This window comes from Plecotus auritus, assembly GCF_963455305.1.
Source record: "Plecotus auritus genome assembly, chromosome: 7".
NCBI classification, from domain to species: domain Eukaryota; kingdom Metazoa; phylum Chordata; class Mammalia; order Chiroptera; family Vespertilionidae; genus Plecotus; species Plecotus auritus.
Genome location: NC_137774.1, coordinates 76,982,573 through 77,006,976, shown reverse-complemented (window position 1 = coordinate 77,006,976; position 24,404 = coordinate 76,982,573). Strand labels below are relative to the sequence as shown.

Here is a 24,404-nt window from a genome sequence, read left to right as displayed (position 1 = left end):
AGTGAGAGTAGTTTCTGTTTCAGGCATTCGGTGCTGTTTCTTACTGTAGGTCTCGGTCAAAAAAAGTTGAACACCCTGGTCCAACCACAGAGAGAGTCATCCGGTGGACCCACCTCTCCCCAGCCCTCTCCCTTTAATTAAAATGCTAATTAGTTCTCTCTGCTCCCTCTTATCTGCCTCCTGCATTTGGAGGGCGGGATAGGATGGGCTAATGCAGGGTTTAAATCAATAGGGCGAGAGGATTCAGGTGAAAGGGAAAACATAAATATATAAATAAACCCTTACAGCTTGCTCTGGAGGGAGAATAAAAGTCGGAAAAGGACTGGCTGCTATGTTTTGCTCACTTACTACGTGCCATGTACCTTCCACATGTAACTTCTGTCATTGAAGAGTTTGCCTTGTATGACAAGCTCAGAAGTTAACGGGCTTTTCCAAGGCCTCAGAGCTCCAAAGCCAGTGATTTCTCCCAGGAGCTCTGCACCCATGGTAGGCCCCACCCAGAACAGCTACCCGAGCCTCACGGATGTGTTCTGGGCACAGGGGAAGCTCCTATGGTGAGGTTGACAACTACCATCGTAAGAGGTGGATGGTGGACCCTGCACTTGACCCAGCTCTGCAGAGCCCCCATGGCCCTGGAAACGGAGGGTTGTAGCTTTGAAAGGTACGGGGAGGAAGAAGCCATGGTAGCCACCTGAGGACGTGGTGTGCAGGGTGTTGCCTGTGAAACCACCCTCCTTTACCTGCTGTGTGATCCTGGACACGTTAAGTAACCTCTCTGCGCCTCAGCTTCCTCGTCTGTAAAATGGGGATAATACCACTTGAACCTACCTCAGGGGCTGGCAGAGACTTGGGCCCCTGCTATTATCCCCAGCCCCAGGGCAGTGCCTGGCTTCAAATAATCATTGGATAAATAGTAAACTCTCCACAAACAGCCTATGAAGATGGTGTCTGACTCATCTCTCCACTATACTGCCCTGTGAACATGAAATCTTTGCAGGCATCACTGGCTAGATGTGGACCCACCAGGCCTCTCTGGGACTCCAAGGATGCTCTCTCTCATTCTCCCATCTGCTCTCAGGGCAGAGACAAAAGTGCTGGCAGGGGTTGGGGACATTCCTTTCCAGTCTGCAGTTCCAACGTTGGCTTTTCTGCACACTCAATAATACACGATAACAAAAGTTGCCAAGGCCAGGGGTCGCCATGGCAACCAATAAAGCTGGAACCCTGGGCCTTTGCAATGACTAACAGGGCCCCATTCATGGGGCTGTGATGGATGGTGCTGGGACAGAGGCTTTATCTCAGACCTGGCTTCCCTCCGCCTCCCCCAGCTCCTGCCGCCTCCCCTGCCTATCTCTACAGCTCGGCCCCAGCCCTCCCTCCTTGCATTCCTAATTTCCTATAATCTGCCTCTTGGGGCATCATACAATCATCAAAGACTTGTATGAGGGGAGAGGAAAACTATTCTTGGAAACAGGCAAGTGTTGACTAAGAAAGACAGAGGTGCTGTTTAGAAAGTCATAGGAGCCAGCAATTGGGTCCTAATGTGCTATATACTAGCTTGATGACTCTGGGTAAGTTGTTCAACTCATCAGGGCCTCAGTTTCCTCATCTGTCAAATGGGAAGAACGAAGCCTACCCATGAGGTCATACAGCACTCAGCTTGGTTAGGGCCAACTGAAGAACGTACACAGAACAGAGAAAGATGGCTCCTCGCAGGCCACGGTCTCCGTTTCCAGAGAACCCTCTCCCTTGAGGGGAAGGCATTTCTTCTACAGCCTAAGGGCTGGGAAAAGCTATTGGCATGTGTGGTGGCCCAGGTTCCCTGAGAGGAGCTGGTCTGATCCCTCCTGATCCACCCTCAGGCATCTGGGCCCTAGTTCACCCTGCCTCCCTGCCTGTCCTCCCAGGCTCCATCAGGAAGAGGGAGGTGAACTTAAACTATGGTTGCAGACAGCATGACTACAGCGTCCCCAGAAGGCGGTGGCCCCCAGCCTGTGAGCAAGCAAAGTGAAGGGGAAAAGAATATACAAGGTTTCCAATGTCTGAATGTGAGACAGGAGCCTTTGTTCTGGGGTAGGAAAGATTCAGAAAGAAGTGTCCTCGAACGGATGAGCTAACTGGACTTCTGGCCCTATAAGAGAGGAGGAGTGGAAGAACAGAGTTTGGTTTGAGAAGGACGCTACCCCAGGCCAAAGCCACAGAAGGTCCGGTCTTTAAAATCGGTTTGTTCAGGTCCACAAATCTTTACGGAGCACCTGTGCTGAGCCCCGAAACCCGAGCTGCACAAGGCCAAGTCCTGCTCTGTTCTCTGGAACCTGCGTCCCATGGGCCAGCAACAAACCGACAACTAAGGTCAACTCGATTGGAAGAGATGCACTTCCTGTTCAGAGAAAAACCCATCTTAAGAATCCCAGGAACTGCACACAGCACATCAGGTCTTTATTTCCTTCAAGGTCTGCACAGGGGCAGACTTGGAAACATTGTGTTGGTGATCAGAGTTAGGGGATGTGCCTGATAGTATTCGTACAGTCTCTTCGAAGTATCTTTCCAACAATTCAAAGGATCTTTCATTTAGGCGTGTATATAAGGATCTGCTACAATTTAATGAATGAATGCCTACTGTGTCAAGGCTTAACACACTCATCTAATGTTGGAAGGTAAATGTTCCTATTCCCATTTTTCAAGTGAGGGGATAGGCTCAGAGAGGTTTTGCCACTTGCACAAGGACACACAGCGGGAGACAGTGGAGTTAAGTTAGGACAAGGGCGGTCTGGGCTTGAAGACCAACATCTTGGCACAGTAGCAGTTTGGTGGCTTTGGTCCTTACCCAGAAACCTCATCAGACGACTCAGACCAGCTCATGTCTCTTCTGGGAACAAAGAACTTCAAACCAACAGTCCTCCTGAAGAGCCTTGTCTCCTGACCACACTCATTCAAGGTGGCCTATGATTGCCCTAATGGAGCAATTCCAGTCTCTGCCCACACTTGGCACTTCTCCTACACCCGAACACTTGTCCTCACTGTCCCTTCCAGGGTGCAGGCACCCTAATCCCATGAGGAGCCCTGTCCCACCCAATGGAAGGTACAGAGGACTGGCATCTTTGTAGCTCCATGGTGCTTAAGACAGTGCTCGCTGGTGTTTAACATTAATCTGTGAAAAGGAGTTTGCCTATCTGTTCTTGCCTCCTAATCCTGCTAGCCAATTCTTTAAACATTTTGGTGCAGGAGAGCCAGCAAAGGGGAGATCCAAAGATACAACAACGAAAAAGCACCCCGATTAATTGCTTCCAAAAATCATAATTTCAACCAGTCTCATTCTTGCTTTGGATGTGGCCATAATGGCCATCAATCACATGACCCTGGCCAAACTGCCAGGCCTCCTGGATGGCACTCATATGTAGATTTCAAAGATCCTCATGTCCAGTCCTACTTCCCCATCTGGCGACGTGTTATTTCCCGAAATATAAAATGTAACCATCCACCAGACAATGGTTGGCCGTGTCTTCCCCTGGGACACCGAGGGCAGATGGCTGGAGCATGAATGTGCAGCTGACAGTGCCTTGTTTAGCTTGTTTAGCGAAAGGAGTGCCCCCCCCTCCCCAGGACAAAATAGGGTACTAAGGAAAGAGCTGGGCCGTGAACCTGGGAGGAGAGCCCATCACAGAGTGCTCGTGACTACTGCGCGTCAATCAAATGCAAAACATCAGGTGCTTTCTGAATGCTCTGTCCTCCCAGAGACAAATAACCGAGTAAATAAATTGTGATGAAATTTATCCTGGTTGGCGCCCAAACCTCCCCGGTTCCTCGACTCTCAGCAGGCGATCCTCCCTTCCTTTCCTTTGAGAAAAGTCCTCCATTTCATGACTTTTGACCATTTTAGGGAAAAACAAACTTGCTGAGTAAAAAAGGCAAATATCTGAAGTGATACTCCCTGAGGCATATACAAAAAAGCCTGCCATCCCCCAGGCAAAAAGGTAAGAGTTGCAGGCACAGTCAAGGGTTTTAAATGAAAACAATTTCATTTTTTCACATAACAAAGCTGATCCAGTTGCTCTCCTGCTTGAACATTCTCTGGATCCCCAGTATCTGAGAAATAAATTCCAGCTGCTTGGCTGGGCACACGGCCCTCCCCACCCCACGTATCTCCTGCCCTTCCCGCCCCTCTTGACACTGACCTGCACATACTTTTCTCTTTCCTGCCTCCAGGTCATCGTTCATGTGGTAATGTTTGTTGAATGTCCCTTTCTGCCCCCACCTTCTGTTTATATTCCCTTAACTGTTGTGCACCTTTTCACAGTGCACTTCTGGCCACCTCCTCCAGGAAGCCTTCCTGACTCTCAACTCAGGGTTAGATGCCACGCATCTATATTTCTCTAGCAATCTATATAGTTTTAAATGAACATCTCCAAACACATCAGATGAACTTGACTATATTTACCACCTAGTTTAAACTGTCAACATTTGTCATGTCTAGATTACCCATAAATTTATACACATATTCTTTTCCAGTTCACCTGTAATGTTGCAATCTGTTCACATCTATGTCTCTCCCTATAGCCTGTGAAGTGCTTTAATTAATTAATTAATTCATCCATCCATCCATCCATCCACCCATTCATTCATAGATTCGTACTTGGGCACTGCTATTTCCTGAGGGCCGGCTGCCTGAAGATACAATACTAAATGGTAAGGACTCGGGTTGGGTGGTGGAAGCAGACAGCAGTCTCTGCATTCTGCTCTAGTGGAAGGGACAGACAACAAATAAGTAAAGAAAGAAAACATTTTCACATTGTGATGAGGGTCATCAGCATAACTCGATAGCGACCAACACGTCTCCACACTCCCAGCACCCAGCGCCATGTGGCATTCAGAGAAGGCTCAACACTATGCTGTACTCGGGAACCTGGATACTCTGCCCACAGGTCCCATTGAGGCAGCCTAGGTTCTGTGGCCACTATGGCAACAGTCCTTTCCCTTCCACCCCCTGGGAAGGGGCGGGGGGGGGGGCAGGACGCTTTTCAGGTGTGGGAATACCTGGCTGGCAGAACCAAGGAGCCATGAGTGAATCTGTAAACACTCCCTGCCTGGGTTCTTTCTTGATCACTCAAAGGAGCTATAATGAATGTCATGAATAAGGGGGCGAAAACAATGCAAAACAAACAAAATGCAGGAGGCTGGTTCCAGCCTTGTGGGGTGGATCTCGGAGGCTCTGGTGAGCTCCTGTGTTTGTGGGCTCCCACTAACAGGCGTGTGTTTCCTCGCAGGACTTTACAGCCCACCCACGTGACTGGTTCACAGGGAAGTTATGGAGGGCAGTCCTTTGGGGAGCAGGTGGGATAACGAGACCTCTGACCTCTCCCACCCTGGCTCCCTGCCCCTCCCCGCACTGAGATCTCTGGAGCACCCATGTAGAGGCGGCCTGCCAGACGCCTGGAGGTCTAGAAAGCAAGCCAGTCCTGAGTGCAGAAGAGAAAGATCTTCCATATTTATCAATGGACGGGGTGCTGGGATTGCAAGAATAACAACAGCAACAGCGACAACAGGCATTTACTGATCATTTTGGGCCAAATCCTGTTTTAAGCCTTTTACATTAATAGTGCCTTTAATTTTCAGACCAACCCTCCGAAGTAGGTACTAGTATCATTCTCCCTTACGGAAACAAAAGGAAATGGGAGCACAGAGAGGTTAAGTGACTTGCCCAAGAACACACAGCCATCAAGTAGCTGAGCCAGTTTACAAACCCATGCTGGCTCTAGATTCAGTGCTCTTAACCTCTACACAACAGAAAGAGTTGAAGTCACTCAGAAACAAAACAGAAATGTTTCTTCTAGAGGCACCAGACAGTTGAGCTATTCTCGGTAATTTCACAATAATGGGGGACAGTGGGATGGTGGAATTAATGTGGGCTTTGTCTTGGGCTTGAATCTAGCTTTGTCTCTGTTTTCTCAACTGGGAAATGGGTATGATAGAACTCTCTCATTCCCAGGCCTCTCTGAGGATTAAATGAGGCAATCCATGCACACCACTAGGCAGAGTGCCCAGTACATAGGGGGCACTAAGACAATTTTAAAACTATAGGAAGGTTGCAAGCATAGCTCAGCAACCGCCATAATCCTAGAGCCACCAATTGTCAATATTCTGCCACATCTGTTATCTATCTACCTATCCATCCATCATCTATCTATCAGCTTATCATCTATCTTCTGAATTACTTGAGAGTTAGTTACAGACATTGTTAAATTTCATCCCTAAGTCCTTTAGCCTGTTTCTTCTAAGAACAAGGACATTCTCCTATATAACCTCTGCACAAATGATCTGAGATACAAAGTGTTTCACGCTCAGGAAATTTATCATTGATATCTAATACATGGTCTATATTCACATTCCCCACTTGTCCCCAAAACATCCTCTGTGGCTGCTGCTCCCTGGACCCAGGCTCCACCCCAGCATCACATTGCATTTGTCTGCTCGGCTCTTTCGTCTCTTGTTAACCTGGAACGAACCATTTCTCGGCCACTTTGTCTTTTGTGACATTGACATTTTAAGATTCCAGGCCAGTCACTTTGCATGTATTTCATTTTAAACAATATTTTCCTGTAAGTCTTTGTACAATAAACTGTAGCTACGGGCAAATGGAGAACGGGGTCTGGAGGGTACAAGGTATTTGGTTGGACAGGTAGAGGAGGGCGTATAGCACTAGTTCTTCTTGGGCAGAAGTTACGGATTTCCGGGAAGCAGTGACAGGGGACATGATCAGAGCGTTGGCAGGTGGATCAAAGTGGCAGGACCACTGCAGACAGAGGTCAGGGCGTCAGGGAATGAGAGTGGATCCTGGAGGAGCTGAAAGTGGCAGCAACGACTGAGAGTGAGGGTGCTGCACTGAGTGGTCAGGGGCTGTTCCTACTTGGACTGGAAGCTACCCGAGGCTGGGCTCATCCCCGGATCTGTCCTCGCCCCTCAGGTGACCAGGGTGTGCACAGCACTGTCAGCATTCTCCCAGGGTGACTGGCTGCTAAATCTCCCAGATATTCAGGGGCAGGCGATTCTCTTTAGGGGTGATGTGGCTGCCAGCTCTCAGCCACCAAATGCAGGATCTTAAACCGCAAGTCACTGGGATTTCCACATCTTGCTCTGCAAATTAAATTTTGTTTTCTGATCCTGCTCCTTTTCTTGCTGCCCCTTAGGACATGGGCTGCTTCCATGAAAAAAATTCAAAATGAACTTCTCATTGACCGCAGGAAAAGATGCAAGGGAGTCGCTATGCTAAGTTTCCTCACACCTGCTCTTGGCATAATTCATCCAGGTTGTCAGGCAAGAGATTCTCACTACAAATCCACGCTCCCCACATCAGAGACCCCCTGACTGAGCCTTCCGTACCCCTGAGTTTCAAAGAGAAAGGGGTGTGTGGATGTTGTTTTAGCTCTTAGAATGGAAAGGAAGGATTTATTTGGGGGCTTGAGCAAAAATGCCTTTTCAAGGTGACCCTTACTTCATTTCCTGGGGCCAGAAGGCAGATGGCTGACAAAAGCAATTCCTCAGCTTTATTTTCATACCCTTCTTTGTTTACTTTGTTCCCACTTTAAAGGGGCTCATTCAGCTGTGCTCGCTCCACAAAGCATCCTTGAAAAATCTGCCATGTACAATTGTGTGCCCTTCAGACTGAAAGTCACACACAGGCGCACTTGCGCACACACACGTGCACACCCAACATCACAGACAGTAGTCACTGACACACACTGAGACACACCTCCACATGCCGGCAGATACATGCAAATACACGAAGGTATATATGCACGCACCCCTGCACTCACAGAGCCTGGTGGTCAGGGTCCCGCAGCACGCCCGGCTCTGTCTGTTGAAAACGCCTCCTCTATGCCATCCTGCAGAGTCCTAGGGACACGGCTGGCCGGTCCATCCTAAGAGGTGCCGCTGGGTCCCAGCTCCCCCTCTGGAGGATGCTCCGGACTTCCCAGCAATCCCCAGAGCATGGGCTCAGGTACAAGAGAGGAAAGGACTCCTTGGAAGCAAAGCAGATTTGGGAAAGGGATGTGCTCAGCTGGTTCCCAGCAAGTGCCAGAGGCAGAGGCAGAGGGATGGAGAGGCAGAGGCAGAGGGATGGAGGGGAGGGGGAAGCAGGGGGGGAAGAGGGAGAGGGAGAGAGAGAGAGAGAGAGAGAGAGAGAGAGAGAGAGAGAGAGAGAGAGAGAGAGAGAGAACAGACAGAAACAGAGAGAAAAAATCCACACAGAAACAAAGAGAAAGAGACAGAAAAAGAAGAGATAACAGAGAGGAAAACAGAACATGGATTTCTAAAAAGCGGTGTTTTAAGCTCAGCTGGGTTTAAGCCAACGAGAGCCGATCTGGGACCCTTGGAAACAGGCTGTCTGCCTCCCCCCGCCCCCCTGCCCCGCTTCTTCCAGGGGCCGCTTCCTAGGTTTTTCTCTAAGGGGCTCAGGAACTCCTGAAGCCGCAAAGCAGAGATCCAAGGCTTCCAGTCCTAAATGGCTTCCCCAGGACCCGGTGCTGTGGCTGCCGCAGAGCCAGCCTGTGACAGCCACTGCCATGAAGGGGCTCTGAGGGGCGCCCACTCCTCTTCAGGCCTCCAGGAGCGAGGGGCAGCTCTGGCTCTGATAATCCACCAGAACCGCCCCCTCCCGGGGGCGGGGCGGGGGGCGCGCGACGACATTGGGGAATCATGACTTCGGTTTCCCCCATTAACCGCCTCCCCCCCTCATTATAGCCCAAGCTGGGGTCAATGCCTATCCACAGGGGCCCAGAAGAGGATGTAGGAATGGTTACAAGATGGGGAAGGTGAATGGGGGGGTCGGGTGGGCGGGGGGACGGACACAGAGTTTTCAGTCATGTGCAACTCATCAGTTGCTATGACAACGGCCAGGAAGTGGGGGCACCCAGACCTGAGGCTTCAAGAGAGACCGGTTGGTTCTAAATCACAGCGACAGCGCTTCAGTTGAGCTATTACACCGTTGCTGTGGCAACCAATGGGATCAAATCGCAGAGAAAATCTGTAATTATTACAAGCCAGCTACCGGCAAACTCAGCACAGTAATCAGCACGTTAGAGCAGTTCAACCTGAACTGTGTCTGGGAGGGAGAAACGCCGACCTTCAGCCTCCAACTCGGGGAAGAAAAAGGCCAAAGGAGAGTGCAGATCTGTTGATGCTGCGAAGTGGGGACCTGCCCAAATGAGGAGTAAGCATTAGGTGAAAACACATGAAACTGCCAATGTTTGACACTGGAAAACATTCCCCGTGATTTGATTATGGAAATTTCCAACAGAGAGCGAAGTTGAATTTGACAGTGAACAGGTGTGTATCCACCACTTAGCTCTGTTGTTAACCTCTTTACCATGCTTGCTTTCTCCAAATCTATTTTTTTTATCCCCACCCGAGGATATTTTTCCCATTGATTTTTGTTGTTTTTATTTTAGAGAGAGTGGAGGGAAAGAAGGAAGGCGAGGTGAGAGATAGAAACATCGATGTGAGAGACACATCCATTGGTTGCCTCCCATTTGCACCCCAATCAGGGTCTGAGATCGAGCCTGCAACTGAGGTATGTGCCCTTGACCAGAAATCAAACCCGAAAACCTTCGGTCCTCAGGCCAACACTCTAACCACGGAGCAAACTGGCCAGGGCCATTAATCCCATTTTTGGTGCATGTCAAATTAAATTGCAGCCATCAGTACCCTTTCCCCTCCAACGCTGCAGCCTGTGTAAAATTAAGTATTTGATAATTTTTGAACAAAGACAGCAATTTCATATGATTCTAAATGGAGTAAAATCTAGACTTTTGTCTGTCGCCCATCTGTCTGTCCATCCATCCATCCTCTTACTCATCCACCCATCCATGGCAGTGAATACCTCCAACAGGGCATTCTGCATATTAAGCCCCATATGTTCTCAGTTCAAACCAGCATTTTCCCATCACCACACCTATTCCCTTTCTTGTGTTCAGCATTTCAATGAACAGAATTCCTGTCTACCCATCTGTTCAAGATGGAAACCCAAGATCCATCCTCAAGTCCTTCTTCCCATCACCTTCTACCACCACGCCCTGGGATTTTACATCCACACTAACCCTAGTCTCCTTCCCCTCCGTTCTCTCATCCTAGTTCAGGTGCCCATCACTTCTCAGCTGGACAGCAGCCCCAGCTTCTTGACTGGTCTTCCAGCTGCCATCCCACTCTTCCTCTGCTTTCTCCACACTGACTTATTATCATGAAATATATGGCCATGTTGACGGTGTGGGGAAATTGGCACCTCATACATTGCTGGTGGGGGTATCAATTACAAATATCTTAGAGAGCAATTTATCAAAATCTATAAATTTTTCTTAAAAACATATTTTTATTGATTTCAGAAAGGAAGGGAGAAGGAGAGAATCACCAATGATGAGAGAGAATCATTAATTAGCTGCCTCCTGCACGCCCCACACTGGGGATTGAGGCTACAACCCGGGCATGTGCCCTGGCTGGGAATCTAACTGTGACCTCCTAGTTCATAGGTCGATGCTCAACCACTGAGCCAGGCAAAAATCTATAAAATTTTAGATGCACTGACCATTTTTTTCTCAGCATAATTCTACTTGAAGAACTTTGTCTCATTGATACAAATGGAAAGCAACCTAAATGTCCATCAAGAGGAACTGGCTGAATATATTTGGGTCCACCCATAATATAGAATAACATTCTTCCAATAAAAAGAGGCCTTGCTTTGCATACGGACATGAGAAAGTGTTTAATGTATTAAGTTAAGGAAGCTGCAAAGGAGTGTGTAGGGCACAGGGTCTCCTTTGTCCCCAGCAGCTCCTCCCTGGGGTATCGAGTCAGGGTGAGACATAAGTGGGGACCAAGGTGTCCAGGGCACATGACTTTATGAGCTGCCTCCTATCTGACACAAGTGTTAGCACTAGCTCTCCCCACCCCCAACCCCCCACCACCCCCCGCCCCCCCACCCCGCGCTGGGGAACAAAGGAGGCCCAGGAATGCCTTGCTTGTCTCCCTCGATAACACACAGTTCAGCACCACCGTCAGGCAGTCAGCGCGGCTGCTGGGCTGCACTAGGTGCTGGTCTTCTGCTTTGTTCAGGACACAATTGCAGATGCCACCTAACTAGAGGGCGGAGCAAAAACCAGAATAACACCTTGTAGGCAGACAAGTTCTGAGGGAACACGGTGGGGCTGCTCAGACCCTGAAGGTCTCCTGTGCCTTAGTCTCCCCAGCTCTCTGAGGGGCTGACGATACCTCCCAGGATCATTCTGAAGGTCAAAGGTGGTGCTAGAGATGAAAACAGCATGCCAGAGTCGTCTTGCCCAACAAATGAGAGTTACTGATATTAATTCATCTTTAGGATCTGCTCAGCTCACTTCTGAAGACTACACACCCCTAGCGCATGTGACAAAAGCTAGAACCTTTTTCGTCTGAGCACCAACTTCGTGCCTACAACTGAGCTAAGCAATTCCCATATATAATCTCATTTAAGCCTCAAAACAACCCTTTTGTGGTAGGGAATCTTGCTCCCATTTTACAGAAGAGAAAGCTGAGGCACACAGAGGTTAAGTGACTTGCCTAGAACCATAAGAGAGTGATGCTACCCAGACAACCCCCAAACCATTCTGACTGCAAAGTCCATGCTTTTCCCATTCTTATTCCTTCCTACTTCTTAAATCAGACCTTTCAACCAGTGCTGTAAAAAAGAAATATAAATGTGAGTTACGTGTGCAATTTAAATTTTCTAGGGGCCACGTTAAGAAAGGGAACAGATGAGTGTTAGCTGTATGTTCTATTTAACCTAGTATATCCAAAATATCATTTCAACATGTGACCAATATAAAAGCAAATTAATGAAATTTTAATAATCTTTTTGTCATACTATGTCTTTAAAATCCAATGTGTAGTTTACGTTTAAAGCACATTTCAGTTCAGATTAGCCACATTTTAGTGCTCAGTAGCGATGTGTGGCTTATTGGAGAATGCAGCTTGGTTGGGGATGAAATATACCTGGAATGGGTCTAAATCTTAAATAATGATATGGGCAACCATTTAGTGAGCACCTGCTATATTCCCGGTCCTGATCTAACTATTTCACACAGATTAACTCCATCTATTAGCATGACCCTGGGAAGTAGGTGCTCTGATGGGCTACCAACAAGAAAAACGAGGCTCAGGTAGATTCTGGCAATGTGCCCAAGATTAGAGCTAATTACCAGAGGAGCTGGAGTTTGAACCAAAGTTCATCCAAAACCTGGCCCCTCCTGTCGCCGCATGGAAGCCATATATCCTGGTACCACATGTTGGTCATAGGAGTCTGTAAAAATTAAGCTCCCAAGAAAGGAATCTGACTTGTAGCACTTAATATTAAACAATATGATTAATCAATACATAAGATCTAATAAGCATTAGTTAAAAAGTGTGCAGCACACTCTGAACTTTGTACCAGCATGGGACCTCAGGAACTGATAATAAACCAGACAATGAATGAATCCCCCAGTGGTCTGCCTCCTCTTGTCTCGGTGGGGTGTGGGTTAGAGGGACCCATCAAGTCCAGGTTTGCATTCCCTCAGAGCAGGTGCCTGTTGGACCCACTAGTGGTTTCATTCTTTCGTGGGATCCATGTGGGAAGGCTAGCTGCTTCCAGCACCCTCCTCCCACTCGGGACAAATGCCACCACTGATTTTAATTATGGCACGTGCATACTGGCTATGGTCTACTGGGGATGGTGGTGGTGATTTTATGACTGGTTTTGAGATGATCCTGTTCAAAGCCAGAAAGATGCATGCTCTAGGGTTGCCAACATCCCTAACTCCTGGCTAGGATGCACCCGAGTTCAGCCCAGCCAGCTTTTTGCTTCCATAATTGTGGCTCTGCCGCAGAAATGCAGGCTTCTCGCTTGCCTCTTGCAAACTGGCATAAAACTCAACTACATGTTAGCACTGACCTCTTGAACATGACCAGAATTACCTGGTTATCAGCTTGAGGATGAAACCAGAGAAGGAAGGGAGAAAGGGAACTCTAAGCTGCCTCTAAAATATGTCTCTAATTCACCTGCTTCTCCCCTCATTTGCATTAGCTGCTCCAGACCAGCATGGTCATCTTTCACCAACACCACTGCAGGGGCAGAGTCATCTTCCTGCCTCCGCACCCTTAGCTTGTCACTCTACAGATCAGAGTTGGTCCCAGGCTTTCATTAGGTCTCTGAAATGCTGCCCAAGTCACACCAACTTCCCTCTCTCTCACATCACACCCCTCTGCCTTTTGCTTATTCTCTCTGGCCATTTCTACCTCCGATTCCTGGAAGGTACATAGCCCTGTGGCCTCAGGGCCTTTGCACTGGCCATCCTTGCTGCCTGGACTGCCTCCATCACTCCTCATTGGCCAGCTTCTATGTACTCCTCATGTCTCAAGCAGCTCACGTGAATGCTTTAGAGGAGCTTTTTTTGAACCTCATGGACATACTTTTGTCCTATAATTTCTTATAGCTCCCCGTGTTACTTCTTTTTACTTATCACAGTTTGCATGTATGCATTTATTTGTGTGCATGTCTTCTTAATGCATGTCTTCCATGCTATTCCCCATTCCCCAGAGATGGAGTGTCCCAGCACACAGCACAGTGCCTGGCACACATGATGGGCACATCAATATTTGTGGAGTGAGTTCTTACTATTCCCATTTTACAGAGAACTGAGGGCTTGGCAAAGAAGACACAACCGTCTCAGCTATAAAAGCAATTACTGACATCTTATTGTGTGCAAAGTCATAACCCGAAAGATCTAGAGGCTCTACTGAGAAATGTGGTCAATTCGCTACCACAGAGCTCTTCTCAAGAAACAGCATCATTTGCCACAGGAACTATGAAGCCTGCCTTGTCTCTCAACTGCTTTGTGAAACTGATCTTGTGTGTTAGGTGTGAACTCAGTTTTCTCTCTGAAAGGAGGTCCAGAAAGAAAAGCCAGCCAACCAGGAGTCATGCTACTTGCATTTCTGACCTCAGATCTTGAAGTCAGAACATCAGCCCCAGCTCCCTCGCCAAACAGACACTATCGGAGACAATGTAGCCACACGGAATCAGGAGATGTTGAATCTTTGAACTCCAAATAATCCCACATCCAGAAAGGTAGCGAATGTAGGTAACCCTAAATACGGAATAATCTGCTCAGAGATGTTCAGCACCACGGTGTCATTTAGAGGCGTGGACGGCTGAGGACAGCATAAACAACCAACATCTGAGAATTGCTCAGAGTGGCTATGATATAACAACTTAATTATTTACCAAAAGTGATGTAAAAAGGCAAGAACATGATCTCTGAAGCCATGTAATGGGAGAGAAAAGGCCGTGAAGTTTTATAGGCAGTCTGGTTGTAATTTCGTAGGCGCACAAAAACAAGACCATAAGCTGGAAAGAAATGTGTGCTGTTCGACACTGTTTTATCTTGGCTACGGGTCTACGAGGTGGCAGTCTACTTTCTCTCACTGTTTGTATTTTGAGATTCACCGCTAATGACCTGTGCTCATCATTTATTCAAGTGTTGCAGGAAAGAAGCATCTCTAGCTTTCTCGAATAATACTAGGATATACAGTTGACCCATGAAAAACACAGGTTTGAATGCACAGATCCACTCAAACGGAGATTTTTTTCAGTAAGCACTGTAAACGTATTTTCTCTTCCTTATGATTTTCTGAATAACACTTTCTCTTCTCTAGCTTACCTTAGTGTAAGAATACAGTGTATTATACATATAACAGAAAACATGTGTCAACTGTTTATGCTACCAGTAAGGGTCAACTGCAGGCGATTAGTAGTAAACTTTTTTTTTCTTAAGTAAAAAGTTAAACTCAGATTTTCGATTGCGAGGGGTTGCTGCACGCCCCCCCCTCCCCCCCCCGCCCCATGCTGTTCAAGGGTCAGCTGTACTGACAGAGAGCGAGTGCAAGCTGAGTTGATGGCAGCCCAGTGTGTCTAGACATTTACTTACAGGGAAAATTATTGAATAACTTGACATGGCATTAACAGAGAGGCCAGAGGCACTGGAAAACTGAACTGTGCTCGGTTTGGTTTCTGAAGGTGTGCGAAGAGGAGATGAGCTTCCAAATGGACTATAAAAGGGACATTAGTGCGCTAGCATGGGGCCAGGCCAAACTGGATTCCAATCCCCAGGTGGAAGTTCTCAAAAGCTGAAAGTAGGTCAACACAGTCAGGGAGGTTAGTGCGTGTAGCAGACGCAAAGCGGAACTTCCCAACTCCTCCCGAGCCAGTGGAGGAAAGGGAGGCTGGGAGTCAGGAAGTCTGGGATTTCTGAAGGCCAGGGAAGAAGACATTCTGAGGCTTGGCTGCCCTGGGAATTCAAATGCTAGGCCGGGGTCTGCAGACTCTGGCCAGCTGCCTGATTGTGCACGTGAAGATGTACTGGAACACGGCTGCTGCGGATGCCTGTCGGTGCCACAGTGGAACAGCCGAGCAGCGGTGACAGCGACCGCAGGGACCGCAGTGGCGGCAATGTTCACCGTCTGGCCCTTTACAGACGGTGTACGCTGAACTTTGATCTCGGCGTTCCAAGCCTGGAAACCACACGTCTGTACTGTCTTCCCTCTACCAAGCCAAAGCCATCACCATGGCCTCTAGGAGGCCTTGGATGACCCCATCACCTTCCACCTCTCTGTCCTTGTCCCTCTCCTCTCTGCCCCCCACTGCTCTGCTGCAGCCACACTGGCCCTTTGCTGCCCCTAAAATGTGCCAGGTGACCCCACCTCAAAGGCTTTGCTCTTGCTTTTTCCACTGTCCCCAAATCGCTTCCCCAGCGACCCATATGTCTCTCCCTCCTCTTCTTTGAGGTGTGATTTAAAATTGCACCTTGCACTTCCTGTCCCCTTCTCCTCCCTGCTAGACATGTGCCACCTGTTTTGCTTACCTTAAAAAGTTGTGTCTTCCCCACATCCCCAGAAGAATGTGAGCTCCCTGAGCTCTGTGATTATTTTGGTCACCGAGATAGGTGAAATGATGCAGCAAATGTCATTATTCTAATTTTACAAAGGGGAAACTGAGGCATAGACAAAACGAGAGAGAAATGACCAGATTGGGCAGATTTTGGCTCAGTCACTAAGAAAGCTCCTTGCGCTGGAGTAGACTCAACTCCAGAGGCTGGGCATCTTCTTACGTAGGAGACAGGAGAGGAGCTTCAAGCATCAGAGAGGGGGCGTGGTTGGACCAGATCAGCCCAGGGTCTGATGTCCACTCCCCTGGTCCACTGCCTGCCCAAGGAATGGCAGGTAATGGACTGGGTCCCAGGGGTGAGCTGCTCTATTCAGTTAACACCAATAACCTCTCTGTGTCTCCCTGCTCGCCAAGAGCACCATTCGTTTTGAGACTTGGCATCACGCCATCACAGGAAAGCCTTCTTCCCATTTCCCAGATGAGAAAACCAAGGCAAAAAAAGCTGAAGGGCCCTCTGCTGGGTCAGGCTTTATCTACACTCTATGCTGATTTCCAGATATCAATGATACTCTTAAGCATCTTGTGATGCCACGGTGGTGGTGCCCTTTTGTAGATGGGGAAACAGAAGCTCAGCGAAGGTTACAAAAACTCACCCGCACTCTTGTAGCAACTAAGCATTGTCTGGCTGCCTCGCTTTTCTGCAGAATCATGAGCATGGTGCAATGGGGTGATTCTACAGAGGAGGAGAAATGCAATCTTGACACTCACTTGGCTCCTGCAGAAAATGAAGACTACAGCAGGGAACCAGCCTCTTATCACAGCCATGCGAACCATCTGCCTCTCTTTCCGTCTCTGACAGAAGTCTGAGTTCTTTTCCCTCCCACAATGCCAACTCAAGTGAGGAGATGACCCTATAGACTCAGCAACTTCCCCCTAAAGCTATGCGGCATCCACCCGCCACTCTTCTTTCCAAAGGACGTCCCCAAGCAAAGCTGGGACTTCATTTCACAGACTCGGAACAAAAAGCTGAGCTGACAAAAGACACAGGCGCTGGTCAGGTGAGGATGGATCCAGGCCCCCTGTTCCAGCGGCTTAAGCTCAATACTTGGAGTCCCTGCCCAGCGGCTCCCACAGAACACGGCCTGCTGGGCGTTGTGTCCATGTGACACATTGTGAGTGGGGAGGAGGTGGGGAAGGATGATGTGTGGGCGGAGCAGGGAGCACAGAGCAGTGTTCCCCAAGCTGGCTCAGGTGTCAGGATGTGGGACCCTGTCAGAGTTTCCTTTCCTTCTGCTCCCTTCTCTGCCTGTGATGACACATCCGAAGCCAGATTTCCACCATTCCCCCCCGAACGCAAGCCCCTCTTTCAGCAAAGTGGCAGCGGCAACCCAGAGTCTCACATCACAATCTTTCAGAGCTGGATAAAGACCTCAGAGACCTTGTCCAAGGGTCCTCCTGTAACAGTGAAAATTCAAGGCTCAGAGAAGACAAGCTGAGTGTCTGAGGCCTCACTGGAAGCTCTTGGCAAGAAGCAGGGCTCCATGTCTTGAGGGTCTTCTATGAACCTTGGCAACCAAATCTGACAATGAATTCTGGGAGGCGGGTTCTGTTATCACGTCCATTCTCCATACGAGGGAACCGAGGCTCAGTCAGATGGCTTGCCCAGCACACACAGGTTGATGGCATCCACTGAGCCACCCAGGTCCTAGGGTCTCACACGGCACATAAGTAAACATTTATCTTAACGGTACTCTTTTTATTTCAATGTGCATTAAGAAAAAAACACAAAAACTATTAATGCATGGATATGGTTGCTTAGGAGAATAAAGTATGGGTGGAGTGCATGTCAACTTCCCGGTTGTGATATTGCACTGTGGGTTAGTTAGCAAGAGGTTGCCATTGGGGGAAACTGGGTGCAGGGCCCAACTGGGTGTGAATCTACAATGATCTCGAATTAAAGTTTCCTTGAAAAAAATAAAATAAAAAAGCAGGCAAAATGAAACAAAGAAACCCCTCCAAGAAATGTTGGGAAATAAACCTTCTCAAGAACTTCTCTGAGAAAGTTAATCCAAATCACGTATTCATGCATTTGTTCAACAAACACTGGCCACATGTTCACTTTGTCCCAGATCCTGGGATAATGCTGGGGACACAGAAAGGGTATGCTAAGCCTCTATCCTCATGGGATTCACAGTCTGGTGCTGGAGACAGAAAAACAGAATTGCTCCAGGCAATGACTTCCCCATGGGGAGGTGGGCAACCTGGCCTGGGGCTTCCTCTGTGACTGACAAGGCACCTGCCCCAAAACAGAAGTGGCTGACTCTGGAACAGACTGCCCTTGAACTCTTTTAATCACATAAGACGGACATTTCAGCCACATATAACCTTGGGCCAGTTATTTAACCTCTCTGTGCCTCGGTTTCCTCATTTGTCAAATGTTGGTGAGACCAGAAACTCAAGAACTACCTTGAGGGTTAGACATTAATACGTGTGAAGTGCTTGAAACAGATTCTAGTGCCCTTTTGTTCCTTGTTGCAAGCAGACCCCCAGCAGCCCTCCCATCCCTGGCCTTGTTTGCAGGGTCTGCCCCTGAGAGCGAGTGTGGCGAGCTGCGGGTGTGGGCATCCCTGAGCCAGCAGCTGGCCTTGCTCATTCAAGTTGGGGGGCAGGATGCTGAGAAGGTGCCTGCAGCCCCAGCTGAGGCTTGGCAGGGACTTCCCCAGCAACCCCAGCACTTAGAAGGGGAGCACGCCCCATTTTATAGCCTTTTCTGGGTTAAAGATTACCAGCCCCAGTGAAATTCAGTGACAATCTGCTGTCTCCTACAATATAGCTTTGGATCCTTCAAAGGTCTGAACCAAGCGAATCTCTCCTTGTTTGTTTCTGGGAAAGAGTTTATTCTGTTGGACCAGGGAGCAAAACCCCAACAAAGATGGAGAGGTTTGCATGTGCTCTAATTCCTGGAGATAAACATACAGATGAGCTCACCTGGACAAATGCGGTGACCTTTGGCACACTGCGGTGAGCAGCACCAGCATGGATTTATTCGTTCTCTATTCCCAGAAGAGGGAAAAGAATATACCTTGGCAAGTGCTCAGAGGTGCAGGTCCGTGGGGGGATTTTTCTCTCCACCCCTTACCAACCCAGGGGTGAATCTGCAGGATTGGAAATGCCCTGAATGGTTCCAGAATAGTGAGTTTTTATTTTTTATTTATTTATTTATTTATTTTTATATATTTTATTGATTTTTTAGAGAGAGGAAGGAAGAGGGATAGTCAGAAACATCGATGAGAGAGAAACATCGATCAGTTGCCTCTTGCACACCTCCTACTGGGGATGTGCCCGCAACCAAGTTACATGCCCTTGACCGGAATCGAACCTGGGACCTTTCAGTCCGCAGGCTGACGCTCTATCCACTGAGCCAAACCGGTTTTGGCGAGAATAGTGAGTTTTTAAAATCTACCACTAGCCAAACATCATGGCTTCAGTTTCCCCCTTTTTTTTTTTTTTTTTTTTTTTTTACTGACTCCAATGCTGAGGCTAGGCCCTGCCATTCCAGTGGAATAAAACCCCGGAAACCTGGTAAAAAGCAACCACAAGGGACAAGGTGTTAGAGAGAGACGTGCTCCCTCACACAAACTTCCTCTGAAAACGCGAGAAAAGGTGTGGGAAAGGCGTGCGCTTAAGCAGGATCTCCCAGCCTCAGCACTACTGACTTTTGGGGCCAGATAATTCCTTGTGGTTTGGGGTGGGGCCGTCCTGTGCGCTGTAGGATGTTTAACATCCCTGGTTCTACCCACTAAATGCCAGTAGTACCACCTCCCCCGCCAGCTATAACAACCCAAAATGTCTTCAGATCTTGCCAAAGGTTCCCTGGGGGTGGGGAGGGCCCAGCAGAAATACACTGCTCTTAAGGAACAATGGTAGGTCACCTGCTTCGAGGTGAAGATGAATGAGGAGGAATGGTTCAAGTCCACAGCATGGTGTCTGGCATAGGCCCATCCTAGGAATGACCCAGCAGGCGGGCTGGGGAGAGGCTTCTAGACTGACATGGTGCTGGGCAGATGCTGCTGCCTGCGGGACTCGGGCAGACTCCTCAGAAGAACTGTCACTTCCACTGCTAGCAAAACGGAAACTCCAGGTGCCGGGAGCTGCGGGATGAGGCTAAATAGGACTGATGTCTTACTCCAGAGGCTGCCACACATATTCTGCAAAGCAGCAGCCCTATGTATGCTGAAGAGGCTCTTAGAAAGGCCCTTCATCTGGATGATTCAAGGGGACTTGTTATTTTCTAGGACAGTTGTTCTTGGTATAAAAACTAGCCCTTGAATTTGGTTCAAAGGCCTTGAGGTCTGGTCCCTCTCCCCTTTCCAATCTCTGCCCACAACTTCCCGTCCCTCTGGGTTCTGACATTTGGATCTTGGGTCTGTCCTGTGTAGGCTGCTACCCCAGAGCCTTCACAGATGCTGTTCCCACTGCCCCCAATGCTTTTCCCTTGCTTCTGATTTTTTTTTTCTAAATCCTCACCTGAGGATATTTTTCCATTGATTTTAGAGAGAGGGAAAGACAGAGAGAAACATCAGTGTGAGAGAACTGCCCTTGAACTCTTCTGCATGCTCCCCGACCAGGGCCTGGCCAGGAAGAACCTGCAACCGAGTTATGTGCCCTTGACCAGAATCAAACCCGGGACCCTTTGGTGTACAGACCTACGCTCTATCCACTGAGCCAAACTGGAAAGGCCCCTTGCTTCTGATTTTTTAAATTCCTACTCACAACTCTGATTTAAACTTATGATGCACCTCCTCCAGGAAACCCTGACCCTCACCCACCAGATCAAATCCCCTCTTAGAAGACGCTTACCTCCACATACCTTTCCCCTGTATGGCACCATCACATTTACAGGTCACCTCTGTATAATTATCAGGTTCACTCTGGCCACTTACAGACCGCAAACCTTTTAAAACTGTGCTTATACCTAAAAAGCATACCCACATCACTATACTGTCTGGCACTGTATGGGGTACACAATACATTTTTGTTGAATTGTCAGTATGAGTGGTGGTTGATCTGGCATGTTCTATCATTTTTAAGGCTAAGTGGTTAAGACAGTATGATGTGGGGATAAAGATAAACACACCAGTAAAACAGAACAGAGACTAGAAATAGACCTACACTTAGGCGGGCACTTTATTTCTACAAAGTGGCAGTGATATTGGGTCAGTTGGGTTATCCATGTGGAGAGAAAAATCAGTCATGATCCTACCTAATCCAATACCTAAAGATCAACCCCAGGTGGGTTATAGCGATCAATCTGAAAGGCAACACGTGGAAGCTTCTAGGAGATAACAGAGGGGGAAAAGTGAATGACCTTGGATTTTTAAAATAGGACACAAAAGGCATTAACCATAAAAGATAAAACATATGAGCTATATAAAAATTAAAAATTCCAATCAACAAAAGTCACCATTGAAATTGAAAATTACACAAAGAGTAGAAGATCATTGCAAAACATGTAACTGGCCAAGGGTTCATTATCCTGCATGACAAAACTCCTACAAAGCAATAAAAATAAAATAGACAACTCAAAAGAAAAATGGGGAAGAGATGGAAACAGGGACTTTATAAAATAGGAAATCCACATGACCAAGAAATGTATAGAGAAGATGATCAAATTCAGTTACTAAGTAGAGAAATTTAAAAACTACCACACACCCATCAGAATGGCTAAAATTACAAAATACAATAACACATCCTAGTGGGGGAGCTGGAGAGGGGAAGAGCGCCTGGAACTCGCACACACACTGCTGGTGAACTCTGAATTGGGCAGTTGTTTATTCTAGAATGCTCGGGTGACACCACAGGCCTACCTTAGAGATACTGCGGGTTCGGTTCCAGACCACCACCCAAAAGCAAATGTCGCATTTAAGCGAATGTCACAAATTTTGGGGTTTCTCAGTGGACATAAAAGTTATGTTTACACTATACTGTAGTTTATTAAGTGTGCGAAGCATTATGTAAAAAAACAAAACAAAACAAAAAAAAACCACAAAAAAAACAATGTACATACCTTAATTAACAAGTGCTTTATTGCCAAAAAAATGCCACCCGTCATCTGAGCCTTCAGTGAGTCATAATCTGTTTGCTTCGGAGGGTCTTGCCTCCATATTGACGGCTGCCGACCGACAGGGTGGCGGTGCTGAGGGCTGGTGGCTGTGGCAGTTTCTTAAGATAAGACCACAATGAAGTTTGCTGCATCGATTGACTCTTTCGTGAGCGATTTCTCTGTAGCCAGCGGTGCTGTTTGATAGCATTTTACCCACAGTCGAACTTTCAAAACTGGAGTCGGCTTCTGCTGCTGCTTTATTGACTAAGATTGTGTCATATTCTAAATCCTTTGAAGTATCAGCTTGCACTGATGGTTTCTCCTTAAACCTCATGAACCAACCCCTGCCAACCTCAAACTTTTCTCCTGCAGCCTCCTCACCTCTCTTCACAGAATCCTCACTCTGGATTAGGCTTTGGCTTAAGGGAGTGTTGTGGCTGGTGTCATTTCTATGCAGGCCACTAAAACTTTCTCCCTCTCAGCAATAGCATTTGCTTTCTTATCATTTGTGTGTTCACTGGAGTAGTGCCTGCAATTTCCTGCAGGACTTTTCCTTGGCATTCACAGCGTGGCTAATTGGCTGGAGAGGCCCAGCTTTCGGCCTGTCTCACTGCTAGTAAGCTTAATCACTTCTAGCTTTTGACCTAAAATGAGTGTTCGACTCTTCCTTTCACTTGAACACTTGGAGGCCATTTTGGGGTTGTTGATTGGCCTAATTTCAATATTGTTGCGTCTCAGAACACACAACATTTGTCAGTTGTGTAGATGGTGCAGTTTGTGGCGCTCCCAAACAATTACAGCAGTAACATCAAAGCTCACTATCACAAAGCACCATAACAAATATACCAATAATGAAAAAGTTTGAAATATTGCGCGAATTATCAAAATGTGACAAAGAGACACAGAATGAACAAATGCTGTTGGAACATGGCGACAACAGACTTGCTCAATGCAGGGTTGGCTGAGGTACATTTACACCATGGAATACCATGCCGCAGTAAAAAGGAAGGATCTCTTACCTTTGAGACAGCATGGAGGGACCTGGAGAGTATTATGCTAAGTGAAATAAGCCACTCAGAGAAAGACAAGTATCACATGATCTCACTAGACTGTGGAATCTAATGAAAAAAATAAATTGATGAACCAAATAGGTCCTGAGACATGGAAGCATGGAACAGACTGACAGATCTCAGATGGAAGGGGTAAGGAGGGCGGGAAGAGAGTAAGCAAAGAACTTAAATGCATAACCCATGGACATAGACAATAGTTCGGTGAAGGCCCGGGTGGGAGCCAGGTGGAGGGGGGCAATGGAGGAAAAATGGGGAACATCTGTAATACTCTCAACAATAAAGATAAATTCTTTAAAAAAGCAGTGTGTGGGAAGCGTAATAAAGCAAAGCACAATAAATTGAGGTATGCCTGTATTTATAAAAGCCTTGCTATGGACTGAGTTGTTTCCTCCACATTCACATGTTGAAGCCCTAACCACACATGTGATGGTTTTTGGAGGGGGCGGCCTTTAGAAGATAATTAGTTTTTAATGAGATCAAGAGGGTGGAACCCTCATGACAGGAAGAGGAAGAGACTCTAGACACTTTCTCTACCAAGAGCGGACATGGCAAGAAGGCAGCCATGTGCAAGTCAGGCGGAGAGCCTTCCCCAGAACTCAACTGTGCTGGCACCCTGATCTCAGACTTCCAGCTTCCAGGACAGTGAGGAAGACATTTCTGTTATTTAAGCCATCCAGTCTGTGGTACTTTGTTTTATAGCAGCATGAACAAACAAAGACAAACTTCAAACTGCAAGTAACGCAAATGCACATCAGCAGTGGAGTCCATAAATAAATTATAGCCTATTCATGCTATGGATTACTAGGCAACAATGAAAATGAATGGACCAAGCTACAGGGAACAACATGGATAAATTGTACAGATGTTACAGTCTGTAAAGGAAGCTAGATACAAAAGAATAGAGTGGCGGGGGGGGGGGGGGGGGGCGGGGAGGGGGCGCGGACAACAAGCAAATTGAATGGGTAATAAAGAATGCATCCTCAGGAGTACACTTGTATCTATAAGTAAGAGCAAGCAAGGGTCTCTGTGAGAGATGGATGGGTGACTTGGGATGGGATAATGATTAAGAAGGGCACAGGGGCCCTGGCTGGTTTGGCTCAGTGGATAGAGAATTGGCCTAGGGACTGAAAGTTCCCAGGTTCAATTCCGGACAAGGACACAGGCCCGGGTTGTGGGCTCAATCCCCAGTAGGGGGCATGCAAGTGGCAGCCAGTCAATGATTCTCTCTCATCATTGATGTTTCTATTTCCCTCACCCTCTCCCTCTCTGAAATCAATATATATATATT

At 47.6% G+C, this 24,404-nt stretch overlaps 1 protein-coding gene across 3 annotated transcripts in view; it reads right to left on the bottom strand.

The window, feature by feature from the left end:
• The window catches only part of ABAT (4-aminobutyrate aminotransferase), an 84,885-nt gene that overhangs the window by 48,908 nt on the left and 11,573 nt on the right, over positions 1 to 24,404 (bottom strand). The window contains exon 1 of one of the 3 annotated variants that reach the window (XM_080677106.1): positions 7,812 to 7,940. The exons of 1 other annotated variant lie outside the window; for it this stretch is intronic. The gene's annotated coding sequence lies outside the window, so the exon portion shown is untranslated. Of the gene's footprint in view, positions 1 to 7,799; positions 7,941 to 24,404 lie in introns of those variants that run through there. One more of the 3 variants, XM_080677107.1, reaches the window with a different exon arrangement.